This window comes from Crassostrea angulata, chromosome 1, assembly GCF_025612915.1.
Source record: "Crassostrea angulata isolate pt1a10 chromosome 1, ASM2561291v2, whole genome shotgun sequence".
Lineage (NCBI taxonomy): Eukaryota > Metazoa > Mollusca > Bivalvia > Ostreida > Ostreidae > Magallana > Magallana angulata.
The window spans coordinates 18,936,631-18,950,977 of NC_069111.1; positions in this window are offsets into that span (position 1 = coordinate 18,936,631).

A 14,347-nucleotide genomic window follows, 5' to 3' on the forward strand; every position below is an offset into this window, starting at 1 on the left:
CCCGGTAAATTCAAAATTTACAACATGACAGAACTTACACACAATTTGAGTTCAAATCGTTAAAGTATATAGAACGGAATAAAGTGTTAAGCCATTTTTGGGAGTTGATTACCGTCTTCCTTGGAAGACGGTATAAAGAGTTGAAATAATTTACAGTCTCCGGGTTGTGCACTTCCTTTCCTTTGTGATTGGTAGAACGTACATTATGTGAAAATTTACATTTATTTCATTGGTTGAAATATTGTTCGGCGTAAGGGAGATAATTTTCTGATGATCTTTTTCATGTACGACTTAACAAATTTCGTAGATTTCAAATCTTAAAAAGTGAGAAAACGAAAAAGCAATACAAAATTGCTATGAATTAAATTCAGCCTTTTGGTTTTCAGGTCCAACTAGTTGAAAGTAATATTCTATAATATCTATTGAAATTATTTGTTTTTCTTTTAGCATTGTTTATTCAAATATTTATACAAAATAAAAAAAATTGATGCGGTATGTCTAATATAGGCAAAGTTATTTGCACCTTAGATAGATAAATGCAGTGGGATAACTTTGATTTCATAAAAATAATACGAGTCTACGACCCTACCTAAGATCTCTTTTATCGTATAGTCGATCACAACTTACAAGCTCGGGTACGCAGTTCTCAATTTTAGACACGAAGGCTTAAATGACACATGGCATAAAATGTTTCACTCGCCATGCTATGTAGAGGAAGGTGACATTTATACAAAAAGAATTAAACTGTCTTTGATAACTAATTGCTGTTTAGGGTTTGTTCTAAAGACGGTAAGTTTTTTTAAAAAAAGATATACTTGTTATAATCAACTCTCCTATGCAGTTACTCTGGCAAACCGAAAGTGAAACAGTGTTTGGACCTAAGCACAAATCATCACCGCTGACAAGATATATTTCTTGAAAATAATCGATAAATTCGATGTTATGTATCTTGAAGCATTTGTTTTTAAGAAACTTATTTATGAATACCTTGAAAATGGTCAAATGTTAAATAGTACGAACAATTTAGATATTTTTTGCAGTCGTATTTATTCATACGCCAGAGTTCAATAAAGCCTCGTTTAACCATCGGCTGTCTCCGTAAATCTCCGACAAGCAGAAAGTCATTAATTCTATATTTAGAGGTCGGTCGCGTCATCAAGCTATCACGTGACCTGGTGTACACATTCTCTTGCTTGTTGGAGATTAACGGAGACAGCCGAGCATCTGGTTGAACATGTTGAACGAGACTAGAGTTCGTTATTTTTTTTTTTTTATAATTTATTTCTTTTTCAAGGAACAAACATACAGAGAAGACATTCAGTCACACACACATACACACCCACACTTATGAAAAAACACCTAAATGTATTATTTAGTGGTTACTTGCCTACATAAAAAGAAAAAAAAAGACAGTTTAAGTGACAAAACAGAAATAGAAAAAAATAGTCATAATGAAAATAGATTAGATGTCAGCATCAAAGATACATTTCCAACTTTCCCATAATTTTTCAAAATATTGTAATTTAAAAGTTTGTACTGCAGCGTATCTTTCAATATTGTATTTTAGTTTTAGATGACAAAGGAAACCAATTAAACATGGAATCTTATTTGACATAAGACAACAAAATATATATTGTTTCATATAAAGAATTATAAAATTAATGACTTTGTTATGAAACGACAATGGAAGTTGGCCAAGTATAATATTAGACATATTAAATTCGACTCTTTCAGAGGTCTTTCTGTAAATGTATAAACTAAGTTCACTCCACAGGGTATGTATTTTCTCACAAGAAATAAAAACATGTATAATAGTTTCAACATTACTTTTACAGAACCCACATATGTCAGTAGTTTTGACATTAATTTTTTTAAGGTAGAAGCCAACTGGAAGAATTTTGTGTAAAATTCTAAATTGAAGCCATTGTACAGAAGAATCTTTGGTAGTATTAAAACAAATCTTAAAAATGTCACATATAGTAAGATCTTCAACATTATAATCCGTTAGATCTGTTTTCCATTTGGTTACAGCAATTGGAACAACTACATTTTCATACAAAACATTATAAATAATTTTTGTACACTTTTCATGGGGTATAACCGTTTGGAAAAAAAATGGTATACATGGATTAGGATTTCTTTTAACAGAAGTCCTGTCAATATTAGACATTTTGAAAAACTTAAAAATTGCTGTTTTTACACTATTGTATTGCATTGTACATAGAACCTTGAGACTGTATTTACATTTAAATTCCTCAATATCTAAAAAATTACAATTTTCATCATAAAAATCTTGAATAACCTTTACACCGGTCTTGTACCAGGCTTTAATAAAAACATATTTATTTGCTATGTGTATATTTGAGTTATACCACACTGGAGTATTTAAAAAATTATCTTTTACCTTTGGGTGATTCTTATAGGTAGTAATAAAACATAACCATGAATTTAACACATCTTTCCAAAAAACATTGTTTACCTTGTGTAAGCATTCAATTACAAAACTATCACCAAAATCAAACAATTTTTAGAGTTCGTTATTGCTTCGATCCATACATTAATCATTACACAACACGATTCATACGGTTTTTTTCTCAAAATTCTTGTCGGAGTAGTCCGAGAATTCACATTATAAAAATGTGCGAAATTCAAAGACAGATTATAAACTACTTGCCTAGCAAAGTAACATATCAATCATTTTAAAATTAATAATAATCGATAAAATCAACTCCCGTCAGTACTTTGATTTGTTTTCTAAAATTACTTTCAATTGAACCCTCATATAACCTTTATAACCTTGTTTGTGGCCCACGTGACCCAACCATGTGCATGTATATCATACATGTAAATACGAAGCTTCAAGATAATGATTTGGACAACTTTTTGCCTGCTTACCTGCAAAGAAACTATAGCCCAAAAAATAAAAGAATTCACAAACTGCATTGACGTGAAAATTTGCGTTTTGAACCGATTTTTAAAAAAATATTAATAAAACTGTGTCGTGTATTCATGATAAATGTCAAGGCGGCAGTTTTGCACCCGTCTTAGGTGCATGTTCCGAATATTCAATTATGTCATAAGACAGACAATTGCTTATAAAGTTTAAGGCTTTAACCAATTAAACTGTTGTTAAATCTTGCCTTTCAAGTAAAATATTTATTTTTTTAAAGATAAATTCCAATGAATATTTTTTTTAAACTCTCTATATGATACTTAGAATTTCTTACCGAAATTAAATTCTTCTTATTAGGACCCCGATCTGCGGGCGCCCTATTGTGATGGTGATCAGTCTGTCTTTCCATCCGTCCTTCCGAGAGCGCTTGTATGGAACATATCTTCTCTCCCATTGGCCAAATCTGGCCAAAACTTCCTCCAACAGAGTGCCTTTGGGTAAAGGGTGTGCAGTAACTTTGAACCCTATTTTTAGATCTAAGGTTAAGGTCAAAGCAGCATAATATGTAAAATCCTTGTCCGGGGCATATTTTCTCTCCTCTTGGTCCAATCTTGCTCATACTTTACTCAAAGGGTGGCTTTGATCAAAGGGTATGCAGTGAACTTGAATGATGTTTGTAGATTGAGTGTCAAGGTCATATCGTATCACCACAAAAGCCTTTTTATAAGAGCATAATTATATATGTATTCTCCACTTAGCCTTTTTGGCTAATATCTTACTTAAATAGAGCTTTTTAGTTATGGCATGCAGTGATCTTGAACCAATTCAATGTGATGGTCAAAGCGGATCTCTTTATTATCAGTTTTAGACCGTAGGTTATTTTTCATTTATTTTCTTAAATCTTGCTCAGATTGAACAAAAATGCCTGTATGTAAGGGGTAATGAGATTGAATAAGAAGTTCAGCTGAAAAAACTCTCTCAGATTTAGGTCATGGTCAAAGCAAAATTCTTTGAAATTCTTTATTCATCCCCTTGTCTATTATTTCAGTGGGGCCCTTTGAGATGGTCGCCATCTCAATAATGTCTAGTTTAATAATATAAATTCAAGAAGGATTTCATCTTCGCAAGGCAATGGTTTACGATCCACTCTGCTCATCTACAACACTGTTATAGTGGAGCAGAGTGGACCGTTTGTTGCAACTGTTGCAACCACTATTGAAATAAATTATTTCAATAGTGGTTGGGAATGTATAACATTAAAAAAAAAATCACTTTACAACCACTATTGAAATAACACCTCTATTGAAATAAATTATTATATTATTATAGATATGTAATTTCTTTACAGACACCATTGAAGAACAACTAACTACTTTTAAATTTATTTTTTCAATCGTAGGTGAGAATGAATGTCTTTTTAAATATTACTTTTTAATCACTATCGTAACACATTTGGAAAGAAAAAAGTTGTTTATAATTTTTGCAAACTATTGTGAAATGAAAGAAATCTGAAGAACAATTTCAAATACACAATTTAGGTAATATAGACTTGCATATTTTACGGTAATAATAACCAAGACTATAAAATTAATGTAATGTTCACGATGTTCACTGCTGTGCAGAAATAAATAACCAATTCCCGAAATCAACATGCATATAAGACTGTTTTTATCTAACAAACAATTTCAAATACACGACAAGATGTAATTATAATCGGGTCGATTATAAAGTCACCGAAACGAACGAAGCCATCATTGGGAGTAGGGATGACCCAAATGGATCAAACTTTACAGACAAAAAGATTTAGAACTTGATTATTTTTATTTCTGAAGTTTCATGATGTTCCCCAGGGGTCCTTTACTATACATCAGGTGAACCAACATGACCCAAGGAACAAGAATATATATGGTTAAGGGGTGGGGGTCTTAACCGTTTTCAAGATATTTTGACACTTCCTATTTGAGGGAGGTCAGGACCTCCCCGGGGCCAATGACCTACATACCATGTGATGCCCCGTGACACAAAGAACAAGAATATATATGGTTGAGGGATGGGGATCTTAACCGTTTTTAAGATATTCGGGCACTTCCTGTTTGAGGGGGTCCAGGACCACCCCCAAGGCCCATGACCTACATACCATTTGATGCCCCTCAACACATGGAACAAGAACATTTATGATTTAGGGGTGGGAATCTCGGCCGTTTTCAAGATATTCGGGCACTTCCTGTTTGAGGGGGTTCAGGACCACCCCCAGGGCCCATGACCTACATACCATTTGATGCCCCTTAACACATGGAACAAGAACATTTATGATTTAGGGGTGGGAATCTCGGCCGTTTTCAAGATATTCGGGCACTTCCTGTTTGAGGGGGTTCAGGACCACCCCCAGGGCCCATGACCTACATACCATTTGATGCCCCTTAACACATGGAACAAGAATATTTATGGTTTTGGGGTGGGGTTCTTAACTGTTTTCAAGATATTCGGGCACTTCCTGTTTGAGGGGGTCAGGACCACCCCCGGGGCCCATGACCTACATACCATTTGATGCTTCTTGACACAAGGAACAAAAATACAAGAATATATATGGTTTAGGGGTCAGGATCTTAACCATTTTCAAAATATTCGGGCACTCCCTGTTTGAGGGGGTCAGAACCACCCCCGGGGCCCATTTGATGCCCCTTACAAATGGAACAATAATATATATGGTTTAGGAGTCAGGATTTTAACAGTATTTGAGAATGGTCCAATTCCTGGGGGGTGGGGGTGGGTGGGGATGACCCCAGGGGTCAGATCTAATAAACCCTATATATTGCCTGTAACAGTCGATATATGATTCTGAAAATCCTATATTATTATCTTTGTCCGTTTTCAAGTTAAAATTATTTACAATAGAGTCTACAATTTTAGGTATAAGGTTCAATGTTAGACCCCACGATCATTTGATCCCCCAGAAAAGTGGTTGGCCAAGCCAAATGAGAAAAATAAAACCGGCATGCACATCTAGATATGCAGGCCTATCGTATCCTAAAGTTTTGTACAATTCTGTTCAGCCATCTATGAGAAACACGACGGACAAGTTCAGAGCGGGAAAGAAGATGAACCGTACAAAAATTATAGCTCTCCAAACTTCGTTTGGGGGACTTTATTAAGGTATTAAAGTCTTGCATATTTTACGGTAATAATAATCTAGACTATGAAATTAATGTTCTTATGTTAGGATTATCACTGTTCTGCAGAAATAACAACTTTTCGCAGATTAACATATAGAATTGTTTCCATTTCTTTACCTTTCTCTTTCTATAGATATATCATGTTCAATTAAATTGTAAATAATTTGTACCAGAGTGAGCACCTTGTAAATTTTCAGAACTTCTATTCAAACCCCTGTATATTAAAAATCATTTATAGATAAATTCATTTTATTATAAATATCACTATTGAGCTAAATTATTTCAATGGTGGTTGTGGGTGTACTTAATTACAACTACTTTTGAAATATATCATTTCAATAGTGCTTAATGATAAATTTTATTTCGACCACTATTGAAATAAATTATTTCAATAGTGGTTGTAAATGTACTTCATTACGACTACTATTGAAATATATTATTTCAATAGTGGTTAATAATGAATTTCATTATTACCACTATTGAAATACATGTAAATTACTTCAATAGTGGTTGGTTATGAAGTTTATTATAAGAAATAAATTGCAACCACTATTGAAATACAAACACCATTAAAATATAAAATATATATTCTCTCTCTCTCTCTCTCTCTCTCTCTCTCTCTCTCTCTCTCTCTCTCTCTCTCTCTCTCTCTCTCTATATATATATATATATATATATATATATATATATATATATATTCGCAATTAATTATACGATATACTAAAAACTAAACTGAACGGAAATAACATTATGCTATCGGGCAAATTGTTATAGTTTTTAGAATAAACTGCGATGATTTGGTATAAGCTGATGACGCGTGTTTCTTTAAATTAGATGGTCTGATTATTACTTCAAATAAGTGCTGGGTTATGCCGGGCATTGAAGGCATTGACATTGTATCATTTACGCACACGTGTGCGTGGGCTCTTTAACCTTTTAAATGAGAACTTGACGTATCAAACTTGTGATTCTTATATGATATTTAAAATTCCCTTTAGTGTTTCTCAAACTATTACACAAAATAAGTATATTCGAAACAGAATATAATTAGTGTAAAGGATGATTGAATAAAATTTTCAGAAATTAAGACATTATAAATATAAAAGGGACAAGAGAGAGAGAGAGAGAGAGAGAGAGAGAGAGAGAGAGAGAGAGAGAGAGAGAGAGAGAGAGAGAGAGAATGATATAAATTGATACTTGTCACTTGTTACAGAGACGGTTATATCTGCCACAAGATTGTACAAGAAGTCTGCTGTTGCGTTTGCGAAAATGCTTTTCCAGGGAAACGTACAAAACGGTTTGAGTATGGCGGCCTAAGAGGACAATAAAGAGTTCGTTTTCTGTAAGGCTGCATGGTTCTGCCCCGAGGTTAATATCAAAGTTGTTTAATCCGTCGTTTCACCAGTCATTGTAAAAGTCGGAGCGATCATTGCAGGAACATGCTGCATGTGAAAACAGATTTGTGACATATGAACCGCAGAGCGAACACATTTAAAGAACACAGGAATCGGCTGTAGAAACAAGTAGTTTACACGTGAACTTAAGACGTATAGTGTCGTCAGCATATGACCATATTGTATGCGGATTTGAACACTGGAAAACGAGGTTAAAAATTCGAATATCAGGATCAGTCGACGTACGGGCATAACACTGATAAAATAAGCTGTTGACAGTTGATTTTACGATAGATTTCCAAGAGTGCTTGGAAGGGGACGAACCACTTTGGAGCCAGTCACAAAAATGATGTGTTAAATTATAGTTTTGAAGAATACTTAAAATGTCTTGAATAAAGCCTTGTTGAGTTGGGGTGAGATCTGATAAAAAAGAGAACAGTCTTAGTATGAAGATTTGCTTTGTGAGACATCGTGGGTCCATGTCCATACGACACAGTCTTCTAAAGAAAAGGAGCTCCCTCGCATCAGTTTCTGCCATAATTGGAGTGAGATTTAGGAGCTGTTAGCACATATCGGATATTGTTTGTTTTTGGTAGGTTCAAGATAACTTTACATATGCCATGTTGTAATGTATTCAGACGTCGAACGTCCTCTTGTGTGATGGCATTGCATAGTTCACAACCATATAACATGGACGTACGGACGAACGACTGTTTTATATAAGTGAGACATAGTGAGGGGGTTGACATTAGTAATGCTGATTATTGTCATAGGCCGTAAAAAGATTTCCATCCTTTTTTACAGGCAGTAGCAATTCGGCCCCCGAGTTTTGCTTTAATGTTTAGCGCAATGCCTTGATGGTTATATGCTTTGCCAAATGGAATCAGAGAGTTCCCAAGATGTATGGTTTTTTCAGTTGGTTGTTTGTTTCTTTTTTGCTACAATTGTTAGGATACATGATTTATCGGCATTGAATTTTAAACGCCATTTACAAGACTACGTGCAGGCTGTGTTCATCATTGCTTGCATAGCTTTCGGGGATGTTGCAATGCATGAAATGTCATCTGCTAACGCAGGACTGTGGTATTTAGAATCTAAAATGCAACCTGAAGTGGTAACGTTACAGTTTTCCAAGTCAATCAGTAAGTCATTAATGAAGACAAGGTATAGAAATGTTGACAAAACTTCACCATCGGGATTTTGTTAATAGGTTGACAATGACAGCACTAGATGTATTCGTATAACAGTCATCAATGATTTGCCCCGTATTCTAGGAATATGTTACTTATACATTAGACTTTATCTCCAGAGAGTGTCGAATGCTTTGCTTGTGTCAAGAATACTTATAAAGGTATTGCTACCCAATGGAATAAAGTCTCGTGCAGATTGGAAGATGCGGTAATATTTACATTTTCTAGCGTCTTTGCCTGTCAGATAACACTACGTATCGATTTTGTACTATATAGCCAATAACTTCAAAAGACATATAATTGGGGCTTCAGCGGGTTTTGCTTATTTATATTTAAAAATTTAATCGTACCTGAACTTTATTTATTTTACAACGATTGATAAGCAAGTTCTACAACTTATATTAATATCTCTCGTTGGCACGGATGTTAGCGCGAGGGGGGTCATTGGTGTGGGAAGAAGCCGGAGTACCCGGAGAGAACCCACGTGTCCAAGCGGGCGACCACCATACCCTATCACATACCACCACTGTCGATCAAGGGGATCGAACTCGGGTCGCAGCGGTGACAAGCGAGTGCATTGTCCACTACGCTACTTGGACACCTCGTACATTTAATTTAATTTAATACAATTTAATACAATTTAATCGTACAATAACCTCTTTGCCTTCCTTCCTGTACCACATTTGACGCAATCTTCTCTCTTAGCAGATCAAAATTTCAACCAACTTTGTATTATAATCTATAATATCCTGAGATGATTATATTTTGGGTATCGAGTATTTCGTATAGTTCAGTTTCAGTACAACTGTCGTAAGTTGCGAGCGCCTCGGGTGTCGCCTTGTGCCATGCCGGGAGCTTGTTTTGTGATATACGTAAAAACTGTACATAATTATACTGTGTATATCAAGACATAACCTTACACAGATAGGGAGGTGATCAGAGGTAATAGATATAGAACCTATTTTCAAAATTTCATAATACTTCTGACAGTCAAGCATGTTTTATTTTCAAAATCTTTCCGAAAAGAAAAAAACAAATTAGGTAAACCTTGATTTCTTTGGGAAATACATTAAAAATTTATCGAATAATCATTTTCTTATATTTCCCTATTAATGTCTCACCTGCCAGGTGGGATACAAAAAGAACAAAATAAAGGATACATGATCGCAACTTTTCAATCGACTCTCTCTCTCTCTCTCTCTCTCTCTCTCTCTCTCTCTCTCTCTCTCTCTCTCTCTCTCTCTCTCTCTCAGAACTATGTTGCAAGTCTATGCCCCCTACAAAAATCAAATTTCGTAAATTTGCTTAGTAAACTTACACCCCCTTCACCACTACTACCAATCCACCCCTAGCAAATCTGAACATCCCTCGGACCCCCCCCCCCCCCCCCCCCCCCCAATCCTTGTAGAAAAAATCTGGATTCGCGCATAAAAATGTTCCTTTAATAAAGTCAAGGGTACGTTTTCTCCGAGTTACGGTTTCTTCGGGGTACGATTTCTCCTATATCTCTATGCACGCCACCTAGCATTAATTCAGTGCAAGACTGCAGGTTCTGCATCGGTAATCGTTTGTTTTGTATCGATTATTGTTGATTTTGCAAAAGAGGCTGTTGAGTTTCTTTTAAGCCGGTCTGTTTCGTATTCAAGCATGTTTTGAAAAATAAGTTGTTCGTCTTTTTTACCTTTCCCGCCGCCCATACAAGTCATTTCTTAAATATTTTATACTTAAAATTTATGTTCATTAAACCGCCTGTCAATTCAGAAAAGTCACGGAGAGCAAAGCCCCATAGTCGCTTCCATCTTCTAACGGAGATATGAATGGATGGGTAGTTATTGTTAATTGTTTAAATGGATACATGTATTAATTTGTTTTATTTAAATATTTTAAATGTGTTCATTAGGACTGGCTTGGCTTACCAAATAGGTGTGCACTATGTTCACTTTTGTAAATCAATCGAAGTGCTGTAGCATTTTAATGTACACATAGTGTACACTTTTCTACATGGGGGTTGTTATTTTGTTTGGTTTTATTTTTATGTTGTTCCTATATTTGATGCAATGATTTGGTAGGGGCATTTTTTCTGTTCTTTTTAAGAACTACCAGCAATTACTATTAACTTTCACCTTGATATTCTTTAATCACAGAATTCTGAAAGTATAAACGTATTTAGGTTCCTGTATTTTATCTTTTTTTTTAAGTTTTCATTTAAAGTTGTTTATGAGTCTTGATTATTTAAAACTTCGATATTAAGTTAAATGGGGAAAATATATTTTGTCAACCCAGAGTGTAGACACAAATTTTAGAGTTCTCTGTAAGACCACACTAATTAAATTGTAGATATTGTCTGAAATAAAATTGCGTACGAATGTTCTTCTCTCGTAGATAGAATTTTGATTTTTTGTTTAATTCATGTTATTTAAAGATAACTGATGTCACGATAAACGTTCTGTGTTGTGATTTTTATGCAAAGACCGGTCAGGTCAGAAATCCTACGCATGCGCATGCGTCTGCGGTCTGGATAAAATATTTCTCTCTCTCTCTCTCTTTCATTGAAAACCAGATATTCAAGTTTACCTTCAATATTTAAAAGTAAAATTGCTCAAAAAATAACAGAAGCACCGCCCTATTTCAATTTTGGAAAACGCCGTACAACTATATTACACACAAAACTCCGTCATAATTCTTTGCTTAATATTGATCTTTGATGGTGTAATTTAATGTCTAGCTCTCTCTGTTTTTTGTGGAAAGGTAGAAGACATTAATCATTTCTTTTTTTAGGTCCATAGTATACCAAGATCGGGAAGGACTTTTTTGTTATTTTTTCAGATTTGATAGTCCCTACCCTTGATACTCACATTTTACTCTAAAGGGTAGCACATCCAGTGTTGATATATATATATATATAAATATATATATATATATATATATATATATATATATATATATATATATATATATATATATATATATATATATATATATATATATATATACACACACACACACACACACACACACACACACACACACGCAAAAATTATTTTTAAATACATGTTTGGAGAGGGACAAATTAAGTATTAATAACTTTGTAAAAATTTATTAAAATAAAATATGTTCAACTTATTTTTTTTTTTTTGCAATGCTAGCTCCATCATATCTGCATAAAGCAACAATTTTTTTTTCTTGAGCACTATAAAATGTGTCAAATTAAATATTGATTGTAGCTTCTACAATCGTCTTTCTCAGAGAGAGAGAGAGAGAGAGAGAGAGAGAGAGAGAGATGGCTCTAAAGCGTCTCTAAGTTCAGCTTTCTTTTACACTTTCAGCATATTATAATGATCTGAATTCTTTGATAAGGGGGGGGGGGGGGGGGCGTTGAGTGTTCTTGACACTTTTATCTCATAATCTATAAACGACAAGTTTCCTGCATATTTCCTTCTTCATATTGAGTTTTATAGCATGACAGCAACTGCCATTTTGACAAACCAACTGATCAAACGCTCTAAATATAGATTAAATTTAAATAGTCTTAAACTTCTTTTTCTTCCCGAATGGATGATTAACCGAGTTTCCAGAACAAAATATTAAACTGTCACCAACAGATTTCAATGAAACATAAAAACCGTTAAAGATCAAATTCTTTCCTATTTAATCATCGTTATTGGGGGAGCATATTCTTTTTTGAGTTAAGTCGGTTTTTTTCTTCTTCATCTCAAAATGTCAGACGCTCTAACACCTACGTGAGTCGGCTAAAAAATAAAAATGAATTATATAAGGAAACCATTTTTATTTAAAAAAAAAAAATTATAGATTCCAATCGGGAAGTAAAAATATATTCAAATATCGATAGTTTTCTAGATCATACTATAGAGAAAAATGACATTTAGTGCCATGCTGGAATCTTATTAAACCCGGGTTTTAGTGAATTGCAGATAAGGAATGGAATACGATTGGTAAAATCGAGATGTTTGTAATTTTAACTTGCTATTAAACATTTCTCGTTATAACACTCAGAAGTTTAGGTTCACGATAATAACTAAATTTTGCGTCCATGAAAATTTGCGTACATAAATTGCAATCTCGGGTGGCATAGTAGAACATTTTTACACAACGACAAAGTTGTAAACATTATTTTGTTTTTCAAAAGCAACTAGTACTTTTTTGTTTCTTACGATTGTGTTATTTATTTTTCAGTTTTGGTTATGATTTTTTTCCCCACAAAACAAGAAAAACAATTCACTTCAGTATTAAAACATTCAAAGTCAAAGGGGCATGGTCACGATTTTATTTTTCTTCCGATTTTAATACGTGCAATGCTTCAGTAAGGCATTTTCAAAAGGCAACCAAAATTTGAGTGTTATTTGTTGAGTTATAAGCGAGTTACAGAGCCTGAAATTCTTTGCTATGTAAAGAAAGCGTTTGTTTACATTTTAAATGTTAAGGTGAAAATTCCAGTTTTAAGACCTAAAATGAATGTGTTGAACGTTAGAAATATACTTTAAATATATATGTGATAGTTTAAGCCAACTCTTGGCAAGGCATTATTCCTCTTATTTGGTCCGAAGGTGTTATTGTGCCCATTTCTAAAAAAAAAAAAGGAGATCTAGCTAGATAATTATTGAGGAATTACCCTTCTGAGTTGAAAATATTTACTACTAAGGTTATACCTAGTAATAGACTGGTGAAATGATCTAACAAAATTCTGTTATTAAAACTGATGCACAATCTGGGTTCAGACCAGTGGTTGTTACTGTATAGGATACAGTTCTTGCACTTCAAAGTATTTGATTGATAAACATCTTTCAAATATCAAAAAACTATATTGTTGTTTTGTAAACTATCGTAAGGCATTTGACAATATTCATAGAAATTATTTCTTTGTGATGAAAAGCTTATAAAAAAAAAGGGTCGGGGGAATGTTTATTAAAAGTATATCATCCTTACACAGGAATGCCAGGAGTTGTGTTAAATAGTAAATACAAAAACAATTTTGTTGACCTTTTTCAATGTACGACAAGGAGTACTACAGGGCGAGACGTTGTCGCCTTTACTTTTTTCGTTATATCTTAAGGAGGCTATGTGGTCAACAAATTTACCATCAGATCTACCTTAAATTTCAGAAAATATGTTTTAAGCTATAAACTATTTTTGGTAAAAAAAAAAAAAACCCACATACTTTAGCTTTAAATTTGAATGCTTTCCGATATCTTTATTTAGAGCTTTTCTTCTTTAGAAGATTCATTTAGTCTAAAACTGGCCACTACAATCGAGCCCTCTTAATGAACTTGAAAACTTCTTCCAGCAGATCTAAATTGCCAAAATGTTTGTCTTCAAGAAATATCATAATTTTGATGTTTTATGCAGATGATATGATTTTAGGTCTGATTTTCCCGATGGTTTACAAAAAAAAATGATACTACGCCTTGAAATACTTTCATGTATTGTAATGATTGAAAATTATATGTTAGAAAAACTAAACTAGTAGTATTTAGGAAATCTGGAAGACTGGAAGTTATATACCAACTGGTGCTAAAATGCCACCTTGGCACTGGCATAATTATCCGGCACAATGTTTCTTATAGTTGACCTTTCTTAGCATTAAGCTTCAAACCGACCTTGGCTTAGTAGTTTACACACAATGTAATGTTAGAGGGACCTAGACACGATTTGGGGTCAAAACTGCAAGTTCTATTTTTC